Below are 8,982 nucleotides of genomic sequence, written 5' to 3' on the forward strand. Positions count from 1 at the left end.
TGACATAAAAAGATAGAATGAAAATAGGATCAACCAAATGTAAGTCCAAGGCGGAATTAAAAAATGTTTTTTGAACAACGTGGCATATCTTGCAATGTTTGTGGGTTTCTTTGATGTTTCCGAAACAGAGTCAAAAGAGAATCTGGACTGGCCTGTCAAACGGGTCTGCAAATCAGGCATCGATAAATCAGCAGGATAAGTGTAGTTTTGCTCATCAATGTTAGTATCAGGAATAGTATTTAATAAAGGACTGGATACGGCAGGCATCTCGAGGGACACCTCCTGTTCTGCACCAGATGTAATAGCCAGCACAGAGTGCCTCACCATGGAAGGACAGGATACAGCCGGTGTCATGCTATGAAGAATCGGCCACCCTGTGTGTCTTGACATTGTCAATAGAAATAAATCTGTTTTCCTTACGACCTGGAAGTGGTGGTAAAATGACTGTTCTTGTGCCCTTCACTCCAAGGACTCGGACTGGTGCTCGATATGAGGGACCAAACTCTTTCTTGTTAACGATCTTCTCTCAAACCAGTTCTCCAACTTGGGGTAGCCAGCCAACTACCGGGATCTGCAACGCATCATCCGATGTGGAGGGCAAATGTTCCTTTGCAAGACTGTCTCTGGTCTTTTGTAGATTCTGTAAAACATTGCAATGTTCATCTACGTCAAAGGCCCCGGCCTGGGCCTTGTAGTCCGGCCCATCAAGGTCAGGTACATACATCTTGATACCAAAGAGCATTTCGTATGGGGTCCGCCCACCCAGAGACCTTCTAGGGAGATTATTAAGCGCACGCTGCACGCCTATGAGGTGGGCTAGCCAGTTTCTACCAGTACCTATAACTCGGGCTGTCAAAGATTGCTTTAAGTCGCGGTTCATTCGTTCTACTACACTATTACCCTCAGGTCTGTAGGGACTTGAAAATTTGACTTGGACTCCCAACGAAACCATAGCAGCCTTGTATGCCTTAGAGGCGAAAGCCGGGCCCTGGTCCGAATGGAAAGTACCACAGGCAAAAATTCCCACAAAGACACGCAAATCCTTAATGACAGTCCGCGAATCAGCGCTTCGATGCGGCCATACCCATACAAAGCGTGTGCATGAATCAACTGCTACTAAGATGTATTTAAACGCAGTATCAGAAGAAAAAGGACCGCAGTGATCCAAATAAACGCAACCAAGCGGTTTATTAGAGATGTACAACTGTGTCTGAGGCGGACGCGCAGCAGTAGAAGGCTTTATCTGCTGGCAAATGTTACATTGAAGAACATATTCACGCGTCTGTTTGTACAGACCCCGCCACCAGAATCTCTGTTGTAGCTGAGTTACAGTGGCCGAGACGCCCGCATGCGCAGACGCCACACCTTCATGTGCCGCTGTAATCAGAGCAGCTCTGCGATCCGAGTTGGAAACTAAACGCTCGCCAACTTCCGGGATTTTCACATAAGGAACCTTATCGGGACTTAAGTGGTATGTGTATTTAGAAGGGAATCCCGCAGGATATTTACCTCCCTTCTCCGTTGCAGCTACAGCTGCCAAGATGTCATCATCGATCTTGCTTTTGGACCTCGTGACTGCTGCAACTAAAAAATTTGATACCGCTGACTTCGCTGCTTCATCAGCAAGCGAGTTGCCAACAGCGTGAACCCCCACGCGCTGATGACCGAGAGTATGAATCACAAACACGAGTGGCAGCTTATCTTTAAGTTCCGCCACTCGGACCCAGATTGTTTTATGTTTTATTGTGCTACCTTTGGAGTCACGAAAATCATTCTGAATCCAAAAGAACAAGTTTTCATTGTAAGACTGGACACAGTAGTAAGAATCGCTTACGATTAAAGTCGTCACACTAGGATCTGCGTACTCCAATGCAAGCATCAGAGCACGAAGCTCTGCCAATTGTGCGGTGCAGTCTCCAAGCGTCTGCGTGTGCACGACACTGGACTGGAACTCATCGTTCACCATGGCACCGACCACAATGGCGCAAGCGGAAACGTAGGCGTGTTTAGAGCCATGCGCAACCTGCGCCGAACCATCAGTGTAAATGATGCAATGGAAATCCTCCAACGGCCGCATTGCTAACGGAGCAGGATGAACAAACTCATACTGTAAATACTCCTGGGACCGTAAGGTGGCGTCAAAAATAAACGTGACATCCTGGGACGTCAAGGACGCAGCCCATTGAATCCACCGAGGGTGCAAAGCTTTGGAATTAGGTACACTGGCTTTCGTAACCGCCTCTAAGGCAGGGCACGGGGTAACAACCAACATGCGCTTTCCTTGTGACAGGGCACGTTCCTTAAGAATTGCCATCTGCACAGCCGTTAAAACTTTCTCCACAGTGGAAAAACGCAATTCAGCCGAAGTGTACAAGTGTGACTTGTAAGCAATAGGTACTGTATCTCCTTCATTAAAAGTCAGGTACGTGAAACCCACCGCCCCAGGGATAATTCTTATCACCAGGTTGGTCTGGTTATCACGAGTCTGTAAGTATTCAGAAGCGAGCAAATCAGCCTGCAAAGACTGCAGAATGGCCGAATGCTCAGGCAGCCAGCATGATTTGGAAAAAGATGGTTGTATCAAAGCATACAACGGCTTGATACGCTGGGCATATTCCGGAATGTAAGTCCTCCCGAAATTCAGAAAACCCAGAAGAGATTGTAATTTTTTCAGTGTTGTCGGAGAGCACAACTGTGCACATTTCTCCAGGAAATGGGGTGCTAAACCCTTCCCTTCATGGTTAAGCTCGTAACCTAGAAACAACACTGTGTACTCTGCAATGTGCGACTTTGCAAAGTTAAACTTGTAACCCACATCAGCAAAGTTACAAATTATGCTATTTACTCGACACAGATGCTCCCAAAGATCGTCGTCTGTGAGATAAATGTCATCCACATACGAACAAGCAACTGGGTCGAAGCTCTCCAAAAGAGAGACTATGCGCGCGGAAAAAACTCCCGGACTGTTCTTGTAGCCCATTGGGAGTCGTTTAAACATTTTTTGCACTCCGGCGCATGTAAAACTGGTCCATTGGGAACTTAGACCATCCAATCTAAGTGCATAAAAACCATTGGAAATGTCAAGCGTGGTTTTGAACCGTTTACGCTCAAGACTATTCACTAACGCAGAGCCGTGCGTATTCTGTACTGCACAGTTACGGCAATGCGAGTTCAAATGCCTATAATCCAAAACCAAACGATATGATCCGTCCGGTTTGTTAACAGTAAAAAGTGGGTTATTCATCGGTGACACACACGTTTCAATTACACCTTGATATTCCAATTGTTCAAGGATAGCTGCGACTGAAGCTTTCGCTTCACGCCGTATGGGATATTGGGGTTGAGGCTGTGGCTGTGACCGTAAAGGAATCTCATGGCTTGGTGACAATTTATCCCAGCCACACTGATTGCGGTACACAGCCGGCGCAAGCGCCAGGGCCCACTCTTCTGCAAAATGCAGCGCCTCCACCCTCGGCACAGTGTGCGCGAAGCTGGGCAGGATTACCTCCTCCCCTCGCGGAGCTGCGAGAACAAAAGGTGGGGGCCAGTCAGCCTCCGAAAGCAAAATGTCATACGTAGACGAGAGATTTTCCCAAAATACCCCTTTTACAGTTCGCTGCATGTCACCTTCAATTAACAGGACAATTTCAAAAAGTCTTTCAGGGGGAGCAACATGCGTATCTGCAGTTTCAATCACAACAAAAGTTTCAGTCGCTGTCACCTTCAACAGTGGACGGAGGGCCTCTCTCACTATGGTAATCTCTGCAGCGCTGTCCAGCAAGGTCAGAGCCCACGTCAGATTCCGAAGCCGCGTTCTCACTATCTGGGGCATAACGATGCGCGGTCAGGGCAGCGACTTTCTTCGTGGCAAACTGAGGTCTCTTGGGCGTAGAGCCTTCCTGCTGATCTCCACTGGAACGCGGGCGGGGCTGACCACGTCCTTGTTGGCCACCCCGGCCCTTGCCGCCCCCTCCACCACCGGTTGACGGAGCCGATGAGTCCTGAAAGGAACGAGGAGAGCGTTGTTCAGAAGCCTGAAACCTCTCAGGCGATTTAATCATCGCGCGGTCGCGCAAATCATAAACACGATCCGACTGCGCAGGCAAAGGAGACGCAGGAGCAGAAACCTGTATTTGTTGTTGTTGTTGCTTACCCTGATTCTGCTTTTTAGGCCAATTTTGTTTCTTGGACTTTTGTTGACCACTAGTTTCCGAAGTCTGACTCTGGGGCTGTTTCTTCTCCTTATCAGGAAAAGTTTTAACCCCCTTTGCATTGCGGCCCACCATTGCGTAAGCGTGCACAATAATCTTTGCTAACTGTCGGGGTCGGTCGGGCTCGGGAAGCAACGCTAACGCGTTAGCAACTTGAAAGTTCACTGCATCTCCCTTGACATTCGCAAGGATCACACCGCAAACTACTTCAAAGGAGCCACACAGGCGCATGCCCAATTCAACAGCCGCCTCCGGTCCATGTTCGTCCTGAACACGTTTAAGGACCCCACCTAGATTGGTCACAGACGGGGAGCCATAGCACCTCGAATAGACCGCTGCAAAAGTTTTTCCCCAGGTCTCACAGTCAGCAAGGTCAGGAGCCAGATCTTTCGGCAAACTCAGTGTAAGAATCCGGTGTTTATCACCCGGACTCGTATTAGGAAACACAGCTTCCAGCTGGCCGAATTTCTCAGCAAGCCAGAACGGAAAATCGTCCTTTTCCAGGGGCTTCTTACCCATCACAGAATTAACCATGACGGGTTGATTTTCAGACCAGCATGTTCTGCTCGAAGCTGTGCGCCTCTAGGGGCCGCTTCTTGAACATTACGTCCAATGTAATGAACAAGCGCTCTAATCACTCCCACCGCGACTTCATGAAGCTGCCGCAGGTCTCCTACGTTACAAGCGTTACGTCGAGGGTGAGGAGTAAATCCACCCAAAGCAGGCCAATTAGTGCCCGGAATGGACAAAGGACCTAACCTCGGAGCGGTCATAGCGTGCGGTAGGGCGCCACCAAACCAAACTCCATGCTGCCAAGCGTCTATAGGTACCTCCAGTGCTCTGTACGGAGCGTATTCTGCCGGTACAACCGTAGCAGTGTATGTGTGAAACACACCAGTAGTTGCGTCCACCTCCGGAAATGTCACCCACGAATAAAACAATTTGTACGGGTAAGCATGTTCCGCGCTCACCACTAGAACCACAGCCAAGCCCTCCAAAGGAACATCATACATCCGCAAATGGTCACGCACCGCAATGCGACTATGCTGCGGGATGTCCACAGGCTGAGCCATGTTAGCACAGGAATTAGAAAAAACAAATTATACTTTGTAGCACAACTGGGTAGTAATTCAAAGAAACCGTTTTAGATAGATTCAAGCTTGAAAATGACCTATTTCAAAAATAGGTAGGTTTTTCCTACACCGCCGTTTTCCGGAAACGGGAATGTAGGCTTTAAGGTTTGAATGATATACTACTCGAGTGTCATGTTATAGGGCCAACCAACGTTGGGCGCCATGTCGCAGGGTTTCCGTTCTCTCACAGAACTGTGCACAGAGACCTAGAACCTGGGTGAGTCAGGGTGACCCACAACTCACCTAAGTTTCAGAAATCCCCTTACCAGGCTAGCTACAGTATCTCATCGGCAGTGAAGACTTCCCGATGTCTTAGACAATCCAGAACATGAACTTAGAATACCTCAGGTATCGTGGAACACATGAACACTCTTTCGTTATATTATCATTCCAAACCGAAACTGGGAGGCAATGAGAACACGTGCAAGTTTGAAATGTTTATTTTTTCAATGCAACATTCTCAAACGCAGTATCTTGTATAATATCAACATACATATTATAAAAATCAGAGTCAGCAGCATAGTCACTAATCCATAGTAAGCAAACTGTGATAACATATTATGATGCAAAATCTATAGAATTCTGTATCACCTATATTTCGCGCACCCTAATTAGCATATTATATTATATCTAAGAAGGTCTCATTTGGGCTTTAGCTGGGCGAACCCATACCTCAAATTCTCAGTAGTAGGAGATCACATCAACAGCTACCAGCTCTCAGCATGTCCAGCATCAAGTGTGTTTTCCAATTCCCTGTAACTGTATCTTGAACTCACGTAAAGCCCAAAGTTGGCACAAACATTATTTGTGTTATGACTAACGTAGTGCGAGGATCAGGCCTACAATAACCTTGTGTTAGAGTGTGCAGCTCTCAGTGTGCAGACAGTTGTACCAAGTGTTCCAGGCACGACTGATACCAGTACAATAATATATTATTCTGAAGTAAATCACATCTTTCGTCTAGGTTAAAAGCTGTAATAACAATTAGGTGTCGTGTGCAAACCGAAGCAGAAAGAAAAGATGGCGTTTAAACTTTTAACAAGCACATGCTAACTTAACACAACCTATGGAAACGTAATAACCATATGACAACCTGTAGAGCGGGTCAGCATCACAAAAGATCGGTGGGTGCTGAATATACTGCGCAATGGATATGCGCTACGTTTCCGGAAGAAACCACAACCGATTCCTCCAAAAAAGACTCGCTCGTACCAACTAGAGCTCCTCAAAAGGGAAGTGAGCGTCCTCTTAAAGAAAAACGCAATCGAAGAGGTACCCCTATCCCAAAGGGGGAAAGGAGTGTACTCAAGATATTTCCTTGTCCCCAAAAAAGATCAAAAAGGCAAATTCAGACCGATTTTGGATCTTCGACTCCTCAACAAAGTGGTGGTCAAAGAGAAGTTTCGCATGTTGGCACTCCACCAAATATGTCCTCATCTACAAATCGGAGATTGGATGTGTTCGGTGGATTTACAAGACGCGTACTTCCACATTCCTATTACACCAGGTCATCGAAAGTACTTGAGGTTCCTGGTAGGGACCAAGCATTACCAGTACAAAGTGCTTCCCTTCGGACTCAAATCCGAACCAAGGGTCTTCACCAAGTGCATGGCAGTGGTAGCGGCGTGTCTACACAAGAGAGGTCTCTTTGTGTACCCATATCTAGACGACTGGCTCCTGAAGAGTCCGTCCCCTCGTCAAGCCGCCAAAGACTGTCACCTGTGTCTCCAACAACTACACAGGCTCGGCCTCCACGTGAACACAGACAAATCGGTCCTGCAGCCCACGCAGTCTATCCACTATCTGGGAGCAGTTCTAGACACAAAGTTAGGAAGAGCGTTTCCTTCGCAGGAGAGACTATCTTCCATGGGGCAGAAATGCAAAAAGTTACTTCAATTTCCTCGTCCAAAGGTGCGAGAAGTAGCGTCTCTATTGGGCTCCATGGCGTCCTGCATCTTCCTAATACCGAACGCCAGGTTGAGGATGCGGCCTCTACAAGAGTCTGTGGAAGATCAGTGGGACCAAGCGACTGGAGATTGGGAGGATCGAATCATCCTGGCTCAAGCAGCACTGACCTCAATACAGTGGTGGACTCGCCCTCGGAATGTCCTGCAGGGAGTCCCTTTTCAGCAACCTCTTCCTTCGCTGTCTGTGGTAACGGACGCATCTCTGGAAGGCTGGGGTGCTCACATGGGTCATCTTCAGATTCAGGGTCGCTGGTCGACCAACCTTCAGACATACCACATCAACATGCTGGAGCTTCGAGCAGTTCATCTGGCGCTCAAAGCGTTCTTTCCAGCAATAACAACGGACAAAATCCTGGTTCAGACGGACAACACTACAACTATGTTCTATCTGAACAAGCAGGGAGGGACTCGATCTCGCCCTCTGTCTCTGGAGGCCCAGACAATCTGGCACTGGCTTCTGGCTCGGGGACTGTCGGTGGTGGCAGTGCACCTCCCAGGCGAGCTAAACACAAAAGCAGACGCGCTCGGCAGGCACTTCGAAGATCAGCCAGACTGGGTGCTAAACGACGAAGTAGTCGAAGAACTCTTCCGTTGCTGGGGTCGTCCAGACATAGACTTATTTGCGGACGACGAAAACGCCAAATGCCACGCCTTCGCGTCCAGGTTCCACCGGCCAGGGACGCAAGGGAACGCTCTCCTGCTGGAGTGGACAGGAATGTTCGCTTATGCGTTTCCCCCTCTGGCACTGATTCCGAAGGTGGTGGCCAAGCTCATCAGATCGAGCATGGACATGATCCTGATTGCTCCGGATTGGCCACGACAATGGTGGTATCCAGACCTGTTACATCTGTCGCTGTGTCCACACAGACGCCTGCCGTGCAGGCCAGACCTGTTGAGCAAAATGAACGGGAGGATCCTGCATCCCAACCTCCCGTCACTGAACCTGACTGCATGGCTCCTGAGGTCTTGCAGTATGGACACTTAAATCTGCCTCCGGAATGTATGAATATTTTAAGAGAGGCAAAGAGACCTTCCACAAGGGCGTCTTATGCGTTCAAGTGGAAAAGATTTTTCATTTGGTGTAAGGGCCATGGCTTTGATCCCACCAAAGGACAGGAAGAGGTAGTCCTTCCATACCTCCTTTACTTAGCAACATCAGGGTTGAAATACGCTTCTATTAGAGTTCATCTATCCGCCATAGTAGCGTACAGAAAATTACCTACACAAACATCGTTTTTTCAGGTCCCAGTGGTTAAGGATTTCCTTCAGGGATTAAAGAAGGTCTATCCCCCTGTGAGAAATCCTTCTCCTCCCTGGGAGTTGAACCTGGTTCTCTCCAGGCTGATGTCTACACCGTTTGAGCCTATACACAAGGCCTCCTTGCAGCATCTCACTTGGAAGGCGGCCTTCTTGGTGGCAATAACCTCTGCGTGCAGGGTTAGCGAGATACAAGCACTCTGCACCAAGGAACCTTACACTGTGTTTCACCACAACAGAGTGGTAATGAGGGCTCACCCATCTTTCCTTCCAAAGGTGGTATCGGATTTTCATATAAATCAAACGATTACCCTTCCTTCGTTCTTTCCTAACCCATCGACCCCAGCTGAGAGGTCGTTACACTCGTTGGATCTTAAACGGGTGCTAAAGTTTTACCTAGAAAGAACAAAGGAC

Source organism: Lissotriton vulgaris, chromosome 12 (genome assembly GCF_964263255.1).
Source record: "Lissotriton vulgaris chromosome 12, aLisVul1.2, whole genome shotgun sequence".
Lineage (NCBI taxonomy): Eukaryota > Metazoa > Chordata > Amphibia > Caudata > Salamandridae > Lissotriton > Lissotriton vulgaris.